Source organism: Ambystoma mexicanum, chromosome 14 (genome assembly GCF_040938575.1).
Source record: "Ambystoma mexicanum isolate Mex_15411 chromosome 14, UKY_AmexF1_1, whole genome shotgun sequence".
Taxonomy (NCBI): domain Eukaryota; kingdom Metazoa; phylum Chordata; class Amphibia; order Caudata; family Ambystomatidae; genus Ambystoma; species Ambystoma mexicanum.
Genome location: NC_090940.1, coordinates 293,464,600 through 293,480,195, shown reverse-complemented (window position 1 = coordinate 293,480,195; position 15,596 = coordinate 293,464,600).

Here is a 15,596-nt window from a genome sequence, read left to right as displayed (position 1 = left end):
GTACTGGGTGTTTTAGTTGGTGTGAAACTTTCCGAGCACTGCGCCTCGCAATACTCTTCCAACCCTTGAATAAACAGATACATACCTCAACACACTTCAGCAACTTTAAAACATACTGCAGTGCTTTAAATGGGCAGGTACTTTCCGGTCCTGCGTATCTGCACTTCTTTTCATTGAAAAACACAGTACCGGTATACCAGCAGTTTTCAGCTTGACGCCAATACGTTTAATGCAGAAGTAACGACGGCACTTCTCAAAACGAAGCTGGTAGTCCAGGAGAGCGAGTGCCTGCACTTCCGTGTCTCCATGGAGTGGACATGCCTTACCTTCCCAAAATATAGGTATGCTATTCAACATTTGAATAACGCCGCTCGCGAACATGTCTCCTCTTCGGTGATTTCAGCCATTTCAGAAAAAGTGCCGGACAGGCGGCTGCGGCGGTTGCTAAGTCCCTTAGTGTGGTTACCTGGCAGTATCGAAGTGTTGAGAACCAATTCGCACGCCACGAGCAGATAATTGGATATTCTAATGAAGTGCCCCGGCCGTTTACCATAAATTACCCGTCAGATCTTTGCAGATATCACACGTTTCAACCCTACACTCGTGCAATATGACAGAACGTTCAAATGAAGTCAGCATCAGTTTAACAGCAACATGCAGTGGCAAGAGGAAGCCATCACTATTAAACGCTCTGGGCGATTACCAGTGTATGTTCCCTTATCGGTTAATCTGCCTCTATTCTTCCATAGCCCCTGTTGTGCACTCACTCCTCCCAACACCCCACGTAGCCCAGAGATGCAGCGACTAAGGTAAGCAGAACTATAATGCGAGCCATGCATAGTGCTCCAAGAGCAGGGACTCAAATACTACAATCAATTTAGTTTGAAAGTGATATTTCAAGACCATCATTCTGCAGTAAATGGAAGGTTGCCTATGGAGTCCAGTACAAGACCATCATTCTGCAGTAAATGTAAGGTTGCCTATGGAGTCCAGTACAAGACCATCATTCTGCAGTAAATGTAAGGTTGCCTATGGTGTTCAGTACAAGGCCATCATTCTGCTGTAAATGGAAGGTTGCCTATGGAGTTCAGTACAAGGCCGTCATTGTGCAGTAAATGTAAGGTTGTCTATGGTGTTCAGTACAAGGCCATCATTCTGCAGTAAATGGAAGGTTGTCTATGGTGTTGAGTACAAGGCCATCATTCTGCAGTAAATGGAACGTTCTCTATGGAGTTCAGTACAAGGCCATCATTCTGCAGTAAATGGAAGGTTCTCTATGGAGTTCAGTACAAGGCCATCATTCTGCAGTAAATGGAAGGTTCTCTATGGAGTTCAGTACAAGGCCATCATTCTGCAGTAAATGTAAGGTTATGATATGATATGATATGGCATTTGTAACGCGCCTATACACAAGTGTTTCAAGGCGCGACGAGGCAGGGAGGGGGGAGCAAGGGGAAGACAGACAACAATCCTACTAGGCCAGGTGACATTCAGACCGCGCAAGTGCAGGGGTAGGGGAAGGCAAAAATGAAGGGGAGGGGGGGAAGTGCAGTACAAAGTAAGTAAAATAAAATAAATAAATAGGGCCAGCTGGTGGCAAGTGCAAGGTAAGTGCAGACAAGTGCTGGGAAGGGGGGGCTGTGGGGATACAGAGACAGTCCCGCAGTGCAGGGGTTGCCAGGGAGGCAGTGCAGGTTGTCTATGGTGTTGAGTACAAGGCCATCATTCTGCAGTAAATGGAAGGTTCTCTATGGAGTTCAGTACAAGGCCATCATTCTGCAGTAAATGGAAGGTTCTCTATGGATTCAGTACAAGGCCATCATTCTGCAGTAAATGGAAGGTTGCCTATGGAGTTCAGTACAAGGCCATCATTCTGCAGTAAATGGAAGGTTCTCTATGGAGTTCAGTACAAGGCCATCATTCTGCAGTAAATGGAAGGTTCTCTATGGAGTTCAGTACAAGGCCATCATTCTGCAGTAAATGGAAGGTTCTCTATGGAGTTCAGTACAAGGCCATCATTCTGCAGTAAATGGAAGGTTCTCTATGGATTCAGTACAAGGCCATCATTCTGCAGTAAATGGAAGGTTGCCTATGGAGTTCAGTACAAGGCCATCATTCTGCAGTAAATGGAAGGTTCTCTATGGATTCAGTACAAGGCCATCATTCTGCAGTAAATGGAAGGTTCTCTATGGAGTTCAGTACAAGGCCATCATTCTGCAGTAAATGGAAGGTTGCCTATGGAGTTCAGTACAAGGCCATCATTCTGCAGTACATGGAAGGTTCTCTATGGAGTTCAGTACAAGGCCATCATTCTGCAGTAAATGGAAGGTTGCCTATGGAGTTCAGTACAAGGCCATCATTCTGCAGTAAATGGAAGGTTGTCTATGGTGTTCAGTACAAGGCCATCATTCTGCAGTAAATGGAAGGTTCTCTATGGAGTTAAGTACAAGGCCATCATTCTGCAGTAAATGTAAGGTTATGATATGATATGATATGGCATTTGTAACGCGCCTATACACAAGTGTTTCAAGGCGCGACGAGGCAGAGAGGGGGGAGCAAGGGGAAGACAGACAACGATCCTACTAGGCCAGGTGACATTCAGACCGCGCAAGTGCAGGGGTAGGGGAAGGCAAAAATGAAGGGGAGAGGGAGGGGGGGGAAGTGCAGTACAAAGTAAGCAGAATAAAATAAATAAATAGGGCCAGCTGGTGGCAAGTGCAAGGTAAGTGCAGACAAGTGCTGGGAAGGGGGGGCTGTGGGGATACAGAGACAGTCCCGCAGTGCAGGGGTTGCCAGGGAGGCAGTGCAGGTTGTCTATGGTGTTGAGTACAAGGCCATCATTCTGCAGTAAATGGAAGGTTCTCTATGGAGTTCAGTACAAGGCCATCATTCTGCAGTAAATGGAAGGTTCTCTATGGATTCAGTACAAGGCCATCATTCTGCAGTAAATGGAAGGTTGCCTATGGAGTTCAGTACAAGGCCATCATTCTGCAGTAAATGGAAGGTTCTCTATGGAGTTCAGTACAAGGCCATCATTCTGCAGTAAATGGAAGGTTCTCTATGGAGTTCAGTACAAGGCCATCATTCTGCAGTAAATGGAAGGTTGTCTATGGAGTTCAGTACAAGGCCATCATTCTGCCATCATGTCCATGGAGTCCAGGACAAGACCATCATTCTGCAATGGAGACATGGCTTTCAAGGGCCCTTCTACCATGGGCCCATCTAGTTAATGCTTTGACAGAGCCCAACTGGCACCAAGAGAGGGCATTCACACGGTGCAGTAGTTGATGGCATACATAGAGGCAAATTGGGCGTGCATTATTTCTATACAACAGCAGGCAGCATACAAAGGCCTATCTAGTGAATGCCCTCACACTGTGTCTGAAAAGGCAACCACGTCATCGAACAGGGGCCATTAAGGCTGTTTTGATTGGTTGGTCGTGCAGGTATGGGTACGAATATCTGGAATTATTTATTTTCATAGCATGGCTACTTTAAAGGGGCTTTCTAGTGAGTGACGTCACAATAGATGTGAAAACCAAAACAGACACCATATAAACAAAGAGCCATCCAGGAACCCCAGCTGCTGGGGACTGTTAATGATGCCAACATGTCTTTTAAGGAAACAGTCAACATTTGCTGTATAACATCAAGTGCAACGCAATAGACACACCATTTACAGTTCAGAATGAATTCTATACTCAGTCAATAATGACAGCACAGCTAGTCCTTGATATTATTCTTAGCTAGCTCTGACGTCATCACATGGTACATTATTCACATTGTCTCACTGCTCCATCCTATCAAAATGAACTGTTCCAAGCATTCTTCCGAAGCCAGCCGATGCACCTCGTCCAATGACCACCCTGGTTCCTCTCACAAGGCCCATTCCTTCATTTGGCCCATTTCTGCCCTGGGGCCCATCCCCACTCGAGACCCATCCCGCCGGAAGCCCAATGTCCATTTTCAGGCCCGTCGTGCTCCATACTTGCCCTGACATCCACCCCTGTCCTGAGGCCAACCTTCACCTCATTAGGGTCGGAACTAGAAAGCTTTGGAACTACCTGGCTCATCTTAAAATGTAAGAATGAAATTAATTCCTACTATTTTAAATAATCACAAAATAACATTTGTTGACTTTATTTGTTCTATTTGAAAAAAATAACATACTCCAACAGATTATTATAAACTCAATAAAAGTCAACACAGCGTTCTGTTTCTGTGTAAAGCACTCAGTCTGTGGCATGTATTTATTGTATTATTTATTTGTTTCTGTGTTTGTGTATATACAGGAGGAACGATGCTCTTTTGATCACAAAAGAACATACACTAGATAAGAAATCAGATGTGATGGGAAGTCGTGAGCTTCTCACAAGGGGGCATCATACTTTATAGGTGACTTTTCATATATGTATCAGATACGGGACCCTGCAATATCTATAATATCTGTAGAAAACCATTTAAATAAAGTTCTTATTGCAGTCTAGTTGAGACGTCGCTGATCACCTGTGATCTGTGAGCGGAGAATAGCACAGGGGCAAAGCGCTGGTCTTGGAAGCAAGGCCAGGCAGAGCGACAGGGGTTCGAATCCGGATCCGCACTTAGAAGCCCAACCCGGGTATTAAGCAGCGTTATAAAAAACAATTAAATAAATAAATGAGAACATCAGGGAAAGGCAGGTTGTTCAATCGGCTTGCCCAAGCAGAAGTGCCATCTAGAACCTACGAATCCAACATTCAATTCAAACCTGGACAATGCAATGCTCTGGTCGACTGTTAGTCAAAACCTCCTCTGGATGCTGCTGGGGATCTCTTAGCCACCGTGGAGACAGACATGATAGCAGCGATTGACGGCATCACGATCCTGTCTCCTGGTTGCACCATGAAGGATGAGAGGATAGAAGCTGCGCAGAAGACACACTACTCAAAGCAGCCATGTATTTTATCTGTGCTGCGTGGTCATCCTCCAAGGACCTGGAAGTTCTTCAGCCCATCCATGTGGTGAAGGAGCAGCTCTGCGTGCAAGGAGGGATACTGTGCACAGCCGATCAAGTAGCGACCATGTTTGAAGGAGGGTGCTGCATATTTACCATCAGGTGTCTTTCGACAGATCTTGACACTGAGTGGTTTGAGAACCTATGCCCAGTTTGTTCCAAAGCTAACAAAGTCCTTACCACTGAGCAGGTGTCCCTCACACTCTTTAGTGTTCCAGAGAGTGCTTGTAGCAAGTTAACCATCGATCTGCTGGGCTCCTTTTACAAGCTATTGCCAGGTAAACAATACGCCATTGATCTGATTGGCCATTTCTACAAGTGCACAGAGACAAAATATGTAAATGCCATCAACACAGTCACTGTCATTGCGTTTCTCAGGGAGAGAACACTGTCTGGAGACAATCATTTCTGATAATGAAGAACAATTTCTCTCTCCCAGCCTCAGAAAGAGAGGGAACTAACATTGCATCACTGTCCTGTACCACAGCGAAGGGAATGGCTGAGTGGTTTAATAGGGGCACCATAATGACAGCCCTTCAAGGTGCAGGCATCCGGGCATGCTTTTCATGTACAGAACTACACTCCACCCCAGAAAAAGAATCAGCCCCTTTGGGGTGATGAGAGAGAGAGAGACACCCTTGCCATCCAAGCCATCATGGTCAGTCAATCAATGTGGGTTATACATGTGAACTCCCTTAGATGTTCACGGGTGAAGGAGAAAATAATGTCCTTGTGAGGAATTCGACCATCTGCATGGTTGGTGTGCACTTGCCTGTGCTTTTTTAAATGTTTAATTAAATGGAATGATGGTACCAAACTCAGGTAAAGGTGTGGGGTAAATCCATGCACATTTCCCTATGCTCACACCACAACAAAAGGCGAATAACTGTATACTCTGGATGGACACAGCTTACAGACACAGTCTGCCCTGTCATATTTAGTTGGGATATGACAGCTAGGAGTACATCATATCATCTTCACAAAGGGGGAGCACCAACCTTCCCCCTGCTATGGCCTGCCTGATTAACTAACAAAGGCTTCATAGATCTGTCCTGCTCTTTTGTTGGGCCCTGCAGTTGGTAGCAGCGATTAACATACTAGTGGAGTGTACTTCAAACTGGCCCACCTGGGGCCTGACTGCAGAGGTTAACAAAGGAGGCAGGAAACCCCAACAACCATTCATGTTCAATTGTATCAACCTGAAGCCAGCTCCTGCCCTCAGCATCATTGGCAGTGTGCAGTCATGTCTGGGACGGCATGTTTACAATAGACCTCCCGGGTAGGGGGCCCCCATTCATCAGGCACGAGAATGTGGTTTGCAGGAGCCAGGCAGTCTGGTCCCACTGCAGCTTCAAGGGAGGCCTGCCACTTTCATCAGGAGCCAGAGAGAGATCCATTAACCAGTGAGACTCTGATCAACAACAGACAGGAAGATGGGCGGGACTTAGTAGCACAGGTTTTCACCCCTTTACCCTTCCTGTTGCAAAGCACTCTGGTTATGACCTCACGCATAGAGAAGATTGTTGCTACAGACCCGAGGATTGGTTCATTAAGATAGACTTAGCCTACAGCAATCACTGTGGCCCACCTGGCTTTAAAAGAGGGCTGAGTACCTCTTTTGCCCGATCATTTTACGACTTCACTTGAAGTAACAAAGAAGAACTCAACCTTGGACCGTGGCAGAAGTTACAGTCTGCCTTACATCTTCTGCCAGGATTCCAAAGAGGGAAGCAAGATCCCTCCCCTAAACAAGGGAACAGAGGGAGATAAAGACCTCAGAGGACCCTCCGGCCACTCCAGAACCAGTACCCAGCCAGCACAGAGAATGCCCTGCTAGGCTCTGCCGAAAGCTTCCTAGGTAGGAAACACCAGAAGGTCTCTGAACCTACAACAAAAGACAAGGTTTCTTCCGGCAACACACTCCACAGCTGTGGGCCGTCTGCCTTACAGGATGACACAAGCCCATTGAAGAAGCTGGGAGAAGTGCCTCGACGAGCCACAGTCCTCCAAGAATGCATGAAAGGTGTGCACGCAAGACATGACCAAACGTGCATTCCCCTCTTCCAGGCTGGTGACAGGGTAAAGTGACCTTTGAGGGCCTGTCACTTTGTAATGCCCTACAAGCAGCCATGCAAGTGCAGGGAGCCAGTAAGACATTAGTGCCGGGATCGTGCTGCTCCCAAAAAAATATGCAAAGGCACTGGCAAGCACATTGTGCTGCTGAACAACCCACTGGAAATGCACAGGTCACCTCTGAGAATAAGGTGGCCTGTGCATTTCTAAAACGAATGCAAATAAACTAGCGCGTCCTTTGCACTATTTTTATTTTCATCCGCTTTTGAGAATCGGGCCGGGAGGGGCTCGGGATTTTTTTTAAAATGTGCAGAAACGCCCTTGTTTTGCACAAATGCACACAGAATCTGCAAATGTATTGATGTGCACATTTGAATGGCGTTTCAGAACAGCGCACATCTTGTGGGGCTCAAATTATGAGGTACACTGGTGCTTGCGCCACATATATTTTAGAGAATGTAGCCCCTAAGGTTTGTGAATTTCCCATCTCGATGTCACCTCCGCACAGCGCATTTAGACGCCTGTCCTGTGGTATTGGTTTGCTTTTTTTTTTTTAATAATAGCAATAAACAAGTATTTCTCTTTGAGGCGCTGATAAAATAAATATACATATCTCCCAGTGACCTTATGCCGCATGAGAGCGTGGCCAGCACGTCGCTCGTGAGCATTTCCGTTTCCGTGGCAAAACAAATACGCAACCTATTACCACAGATACATAGAAAACGGGAGCCTTCCCCGGCAATCGCAAGCTCTGTGTTCAGCCTCGCAGCACAGCTGCTCGAAGGAAACGTGCGCAGATGCGAGTTCACACCCTTCTGGCATGGCTCATTACCACAGGTGTCGGGGCACTTAACCCCTTCCCCACCCTTAAAGTTTGGCTTTGCCACATCAACACTACCTCCGTGCTTTGATCATTACTGTAAGATAAGCGATTGGCAGCAGGCCGAGGCCACAGCTGTGGTGGCAGGTTACTGATAAACAGACATGGCCGCCATGCTGACACGCATCAGGCTGAGATGTGCTCCCCTCTTCCGGGTTCTTAATGGATCGCCAGCTTTTCATTTGGGAGCACAGCATATGGCTTACCAGGGTCCATGCACCGCGAACAGAGCGGCAGTCTACTAAAGGGGACACGCAGCCATATTACAACGTGTTCTTACTTCGGACCTGTAACTATGGGTCCATTGAATTTAACATATCGTGACGTACACAGCTCCTCTTATTTGCAGTCGAATGTCTCTATGTGTGAGCCGAGTAAATCACGGCTCTGGCATTGCTCCATGGCCAGTGTGAAACCTTCATCCTTTCTTACTTTAGAGTCACATGATGTATAGGCCTGGCCAGGAATAATGATACTACAAATCGGTTGTGTCTTGTGTTCCCTGCCTCGGTCCTGCATGAATGCTTGCATGAGAGAATGCCGGATGGAATGTTATGCCTATGGAATGTTGTGGTGCAAGTGCCCCTGTAAGCTCCATGAATGTTAGTTGGAGCGAAGCAGCCTGTGAGAGAGCAGGCCGGTGGATGTCTCCTGTGTACCTTCCTACTTACTTAACCTTGGATTTACCTGATGTATATACCTTGTCACTGGAACTTAATTAAGAAGTTCACTTCCTTTCCACAGCATCAGACCTTTCATTTCACCCTGCAACAAAATCCCAGAATGCAAATTGATGTTGACTGAAGTAGCAAGACGGGCTGAAGTGGTGTTATGTTATTTTGCATTTATATAGCGCCTTATATACCATTGGTATGGTCTGAAGGTGCTGGTAGGTTGAACGCCCTTGGGAACCGAAGTCCAGGTCAGTAGAGAGAGTAGAGGGAGTCCAAAAGTGCGTGTGCGCACCAGGTATGTGTGCAGCTGGTGCGGAAATCGAGTGGTAGCTGCTTCTTAGCTGTAGGTGTGGTGGTTGAGAGGTCAGGAGTATGTGTTCGCTCTGGTCGGTTTTACCCAGAACGAGTGTGGCTGCGTTAGGCCTGAGGAGAACGCCTGGCTGAGGGGTGTGCAACCAGCAATGATTACTTAGAGTGATGTGGAGTAAGCGGGAGATGTAGATATGAGAACAGTTATACCGAATGGTGTCATAGTATCTCTGTCTTCTAGATGAGTGGTGGTGTAAGGGGGAGAGTAAGCGTGGGGTGTGGTATGATGTATGTTTTCAAGTGTTTCCATCATTCCAAAGCATATTAGGTATCGTCCGTTGCATATATTCGTCCGTTCCTCATACCCGTCCGCTTCACAGATTCATCAGTCATTATCATCGTCTAGTTCACACCCTCGTCCAGTTCGCACACTCGTCCAGTCCGCACACTCGTCCAGTCTGCACACTCGTCCGGTCCGCACACTCGTCCGGTCCGCACACTCTTGTAGTTTATACTCGTCTAGTCTGGATACCGGCTCCAGATAGGGCACTCGTTCAGTCCACAATGGTCGTCCGGTCCATCCACTCATCGGAAAAGCCAACTACTCGTCTGCTCTGTCTGTTCATCCATTCCATACACTCATATGCTCTATGTTTTTTGTCCGCTCCATGGATTCATCTGTTAGGCACACTCGTCCGCACCACACATTTACTCGCTTCACCCAATCGTCCGCTCCATATATACATTTGCATCCGACACTCGTTCGTTCCATATACACATCCGTTCCATACGCCCATCCACGCTACACATTTACTTTTTCGCTCTCCTTATTCATCCGCTCTCCACAATCATCCGCTTCGCACTAATCTGCTCTCCACACTCGTCCCTTCTCCATGCTCCTCAGCTCTCTTCTGGTCCCCACGCTCGACTGCTCTCTGCACTCAACCGCTCTCCGCACTCAACCACTCATCCGCCATCCGCTCTCCACAGTCGTCTGCCATCCGCTCTCCACAGTCATCCGCTCTCCACACTCATCCGCTCTCCACACTCATCCGCTCACCACACTCATCCGCTCTCCACACTCATCCGCTCTCCACACTCATCCGCTCTCCACACTCATCGGCCATCCGCTCTCCACTCTCATCGGCCATCCGCTCTCCACTCTCATCCGCCATCCACCCTCTTTTCTCATCCGCCATCCGCTCTCTTTTCTCATCCGCCATCCGCTCTCTTTTCTCATCCGCCATCCGCTCTCCACACTCACCCGCTCTTCACACTCATCCGCTCCCCACACTCATCCGCTCTCCATTCTCAACCGCCATCCGCTCTCCACACTCATCCGCTCTCCACACTCGTCCGCCCTCTGCACTCATCCGCTCTCCACACTCGTCCGCCCTCCGCCCTCGGCCGCTCTCCACACTCGGCTGCTCCCCGCACTCGGCTGCTTTCCGCACTCAGCCGCTCTCTGCACTCATCCGCTCTCCACTCTCATCTGCTCTCCACTCTCATCTGCTCTCCACCCTCATCCGCTCTCCACTCTCATCCGCTCTCTACACTCATCCGGTCTCTACATTCACCCGCTCGCTGCACTCATCCGCTCTCCACTCTTACCGATCATCACACTCATCCGCTCTCCACAACTCATCCGCTCTCCACAACTCATCCGCACTCCACACTCATCCGCACTCCACACTCATCCGCGCTCCACACTCATCCTCGCTCCACACACATCCGCACTCCACACTCATCTGCACTCCACACTCATCCGCTCTCCACACTCATCCGCTTTCCACACTCATCCGCTCTCCACACTCATCCGCTCTCCACCCTCATCCGCTCTCCACCCTCATCCGCTTTCCACAACTCATCCGCTTTCCACAACTCATCTGCTCTCCAGTATTAACCGCACGCTTCCATTTAGTGTATTTGTCTGTTCTGTACGCTTCATCCATTCTAACTGTTTCATTTATGTCAATCACTGAATTCCCTTCTCATTCATTATGTCCCTTTCATCGATTCAGATCTCCAAGTTTCTCAATGATTTATTCCTATTTTCTGTTTCACTGTTTTGATCTACTTTACTTGTTTAGGCCTGTTTTGTGTTTCTAGTTTACATTCGAGTTTATTTAGCTGTTATTTCTCGCTTCATGTAGTTTGATGGGTCGGTATTATTGTGATGATGCTAGATTGGTTTTATGGGAAGAGCCAGGTTTTCAGTAGTTTGCGGAAGGACGTTATGTCCTCAGTTAGGCGGATGTGGGGTGGGAGTGAGTTCCACAGGGTTGGAGCCAGGGCAGAGAATGATGATACGCCTAGCCTGACTGAGTTTGTCTTGGGAATTACTAGGAGGCCGGCTGAGCAAGATCTTAGTGTGCGAGTGGGATGATAAGGTATTAGTTTGTCTTGAAGATATTGCGGTCCAGTTTTATGCAGTGCTCGATGGGAGAGGCATAAGGTTTTGAAAGCTACCCTACGGGCTACTGGAAGCCAGTGGAGTGTTTTAAGGGCTGGGGATATGTGGTCTCTTGGATTGAGCGCAAGTAGCATTTTGGCCGCCGCGTTTTGTGCTCTTTGGAGTTTATTCAGTTGGTAGGCATGGATTTCGAGGTATAGGGGGTTTCCGTAGTCCAGTCTGGATATAACGATTGATTGGACAGCGGAGACTCTGTTGGGAAATGAGAGGTATGGAAAGACGCGCCTAAGGTTTTTAAGGTGGTAGTGGCAGTACTTTGAGACATTGTTGACTTGGTGCGAGAGTGTTAGGTCGGAGTGTAGGGTGCATCCGAGATTTTTTACTGTTTTGGAGGGTGTAGGTGAGCTGCCCATGGCGGGTGGCCAGGGTAGTGGGTGCAGAAGAAGGTCGGAGTTTCCGCAAACCATGATTTCTGTTTTGGCGGGGTTTAACAAGAGGTGGCTTTGGGTCATCCAGCGCTCTATGTTTACAAGGCAGGATGCAAGGTCGGGTTGGGAGTCGGGTTTCGAGTTCAGGAATTTTAGAATTAGTTGAGTGTCGTCGGCATAGTTGTAGCATAGGATGTTGTGTGAACGAATTATTGGTGAGAGGGTGGTCAGGTAGAGGTTGAACAGGAGGGCGGATAGACATGCTCCTTGAGGGACTCCCGTGTCGACTGGTCAAGCTTGGGAGGTAAAGCTGGAGAGTGTTGTTATTTGGTGCCTGTCTTTGAGGAATGAAGCTATCCATTTAAGAGCGGTTCCACGAATTCCTAGGGAGTGGAGGCGGTCTAGGAGGATTGAGTGATTGATCGTGTCAAAGGCAGCGGATAGGTCGAGAAGGATTAGAGCGGCACATCCTGCGGAGTCTGCTGTCATTTTAAGGTCGTCCCAGATCGAGGTTATGGTTGTTTCGGTTCCGTGCCGAGTTCTGAAACCTGATTGGGTGGGGTCAAGGAGATTGTTGGCTTCGACAAAGGCGTTTAGTTGGGAGTAGGCGGTTCGGTCAATGAGTTTGGCAACAAGGAATCTGGTGTTTGAGATTGGGCTGTAGGTTTTGGGCTCGAGAGGGTTGAGTGAGGGTTTTTTAATTAGAGGTTTGACGTGTACCATTTTGAATGCTTTTTGGCAGATGGGGCCCAGTCAAAGAAAATGTTGTGCCCAATGTCACAAGATTTTTTAAGAGGATGTGAAGCTGGGATTTGAACCCAGTCAAATAGCTCGCTCTGGCTGGTAAAAAAAAACATGCCTACATGGCATGTGTTAATGCGCATAGAAGACTGCTCTATATAAAGACCATGTGAGGCTCCTAAAGAGGCGCTCGGCAAGGGGAGGGGCACCAATTCGGCCAGGGCGCTGCTGCTGCTAAGGCCGGCCCTGGACGGCAGCATTGCTGCTGCTAAGGCCGGCCCTGGACGGCAGCATTGCCTTTTACCACGGCTTTGGCACTGGTGAGTAATGCACAATGCTCACTACATGTACAACTGATTGTACATGTAGCAACCATTGTGCATTACACACCAGTGCCAACGGCGCGGTAAAAGGCAATGCTGCCGTCGCGGGTGTTTTTTAAAAAAAAAAACATTTTTAAAGTATTCCAGCATTGCTGGGTGTCCACTACGAGCCCTGCCCCCTCTAGACCACGCCCCCTCGGGAACCGCCTCGCACCAAACTCCTCCCCCAACCGGCCCTTGTGTTGTGGGATCCCCCACCACATTTTTTCCATTTCCACCACAGAGCTGCTCTCTGGAGTGCATTCCACTCGCTGCCTTTCCTTTGAAAAGCTTCATTTCATATATATATATATATATATATATATAATTGTGTTACAGAGTGGCTGGCTGGCAGCTATGAACGCAGTCGCTTCTTAACGCCCCATGTACAAGAGAATTGTGATGATAGGTTACACAGTGGTGGAAATAGAAAAAATGGAAAGGGGGATCCCACATGGTCCGGGCGGGGGTGGAGTTTGGAGGAGGGGCTGCAGTTCCCAGGGGGCGGAGCTGCCAGTTGAACTCCACTGAATGGAAATGCATGTATAAAGCCTACTTTTAACAGTGATGACCCCCACCCCAGTGATACTCATGGCCCATTTATTCCAGTGGTGTCCCTTGCAGGCCAGAAGAAAAAAGCAGGCTAGGCAAATAGGACCTACAAACATGCGAATGATGGCTGGGGAAAGGAGGACGGCTCAGATTAGATCCCCGGCCCCCAGCTTCACTCGGCAAAGCTGGGGGCTCGGGAAAGCCTTGTCAAGGCTGAGGCATGCCAGGTCCGAGATTCGGGGAGATATCTGAGGCTGGATCTCGGACCGGCAAAAGAGCCGACTCATTGACCGCTGGATACGTATACTTTCCATATATATGCACCTGTGGGACCAAGCACGTCCTTTCCCGGTGACACGTGCTGCAAAATGGCTGCTGGACCTGAAACAGGCGCACTGCACCGCATCACTCCTCAGTGCCCCCTCTGTACTCGGAGAACTGCAAAGGCACCATTACAAAGTAGCCATTGTAAATCTCCGTGCTATAGACGGGGGGCACCCCACTGGCCCCCACCCTCCAGGCAGCGCTAATGTCCTCTGGGACCTCTGCTGAGTGTGTTCTTTGAAATCTCAAGATTTTAAAAAGAATGAAAATCCATTCTTTAAAAGTAGTCGTGTGGTCCTGCTGAAACGAGGGTGGAGAGTTCAAGAAACTGATGACTTGAGGCACTTAAAGGGGTCTTTTCCTTGGACTTATGGGAACTGTGTTTACATGCCGTTCAATTGTTATTTGGGCCAACAGACACACACACACTTAATGAGACGGTTATTTAGGCCAACACACAAACACGAAAACGCAATTAGAGTCTTCTAAGAATATTCTAGTAGGCTGAGGGTTTGTTTGTTTTTTGCCTGACTACTGGTGAGAAAAGTCGAGCTTTCGGTCAGCGGGAGGCTCACCTGGGAAAACAGAGTGGGCTTTAATCCCCTGGCCACTCCCCTGTGGCCGTGAGAGTTGGGCACTCCCAGCTGGGCAACTGGGCTTCCTCCCTGTGAGAAGAGGATGCCCCCTCGCTGTGCCTGTTCTGGGGGGCACTTAGTGCAGACCATGTGACAGGGAGCAGCATCGATAGCAGATGGCGGGGCTTCTACGCGGAGAGGCCGTCTGGGAAGTGTGAAAAAAGGAATAAACTGGCTTTCAGGAGGCTTTCAGCAAAGGCTTGCACCCCGGGAAAAACCACCAAAAGCGTGAAGTCTTCACGGCTCGCCTGAGGAGGATGTTATGGCTGTTTCCCTCCTCAGAGGCGGTAGAATACACAGGGCCTGACCGAACAAAGCGCCCACACGTGTTTCCTCTCAGTGTCTCGCTTTTCCTCAGCCAGCATTAAAAGGAGCCTCGGGAAATGGAAAGCATGCAAAATATAGCACCACATCCTAGATTGGCCCTAGGTTCACTCAACCTAACATACACCAATTCATCTACATCCAGATCAGGGGAGCCACTAGACTGCCACATTGGGTGGGGCAAACATACTTTCATGGGGCGCTGTTTCCTCTCACCCCCAAGCAATGTCTGGGGGAATTTGTCTCAAATTGGCAGCAAATAGTGCATTTTAAAGAACATCGGGCCAGGGGACATTGCCCAAAGCATGCCAGAGTGTGGTGTATGGCTGGCTTTGTCACTTGCTTGTTCATGGTTCTTGTCAACTGCATTGCACAAAAGCCTGAATGATGCCAGTGTTGTAGTATCTTTGATAACTTGGCAAATTCAGATTTCTGAACCGCCCCCCCACCCCGCCCTGGCTCACCCAAATGTTGTTGGGGGCCTATGGAAGAAAGTAGAAGGCATTTGCCATATGGGTTTTCTTGGGCATGGCTTCAACACGCCCTGGCTCAGCATCCAGTGAGTACATTCCAGACACGCAGCCTGGAGAGGGCGAAACCTGTTTCCTCTTGGTGCTGCACCCAATAGAATACAGTTGAGTCCCGCGATAAATGTGGTGTAATTCTGCACACCGCCCTTCCACCTTTTCCTTCTCAGGCCTTCCTGAGCATCTTATCTATCCTCCTCCCTCATCCCAATTCTCTATCCGACTTTGCCCCTCCCTACCAATACTGAATGTTCCATCATACTCCTCCTTTGCCTTTCTGACAGGCAAAGTGTTTCAGTGCCATACCCTATGACAGGAGACGATATCGCTCTACAAATTCAAGATAACATGTCAGTGGGCA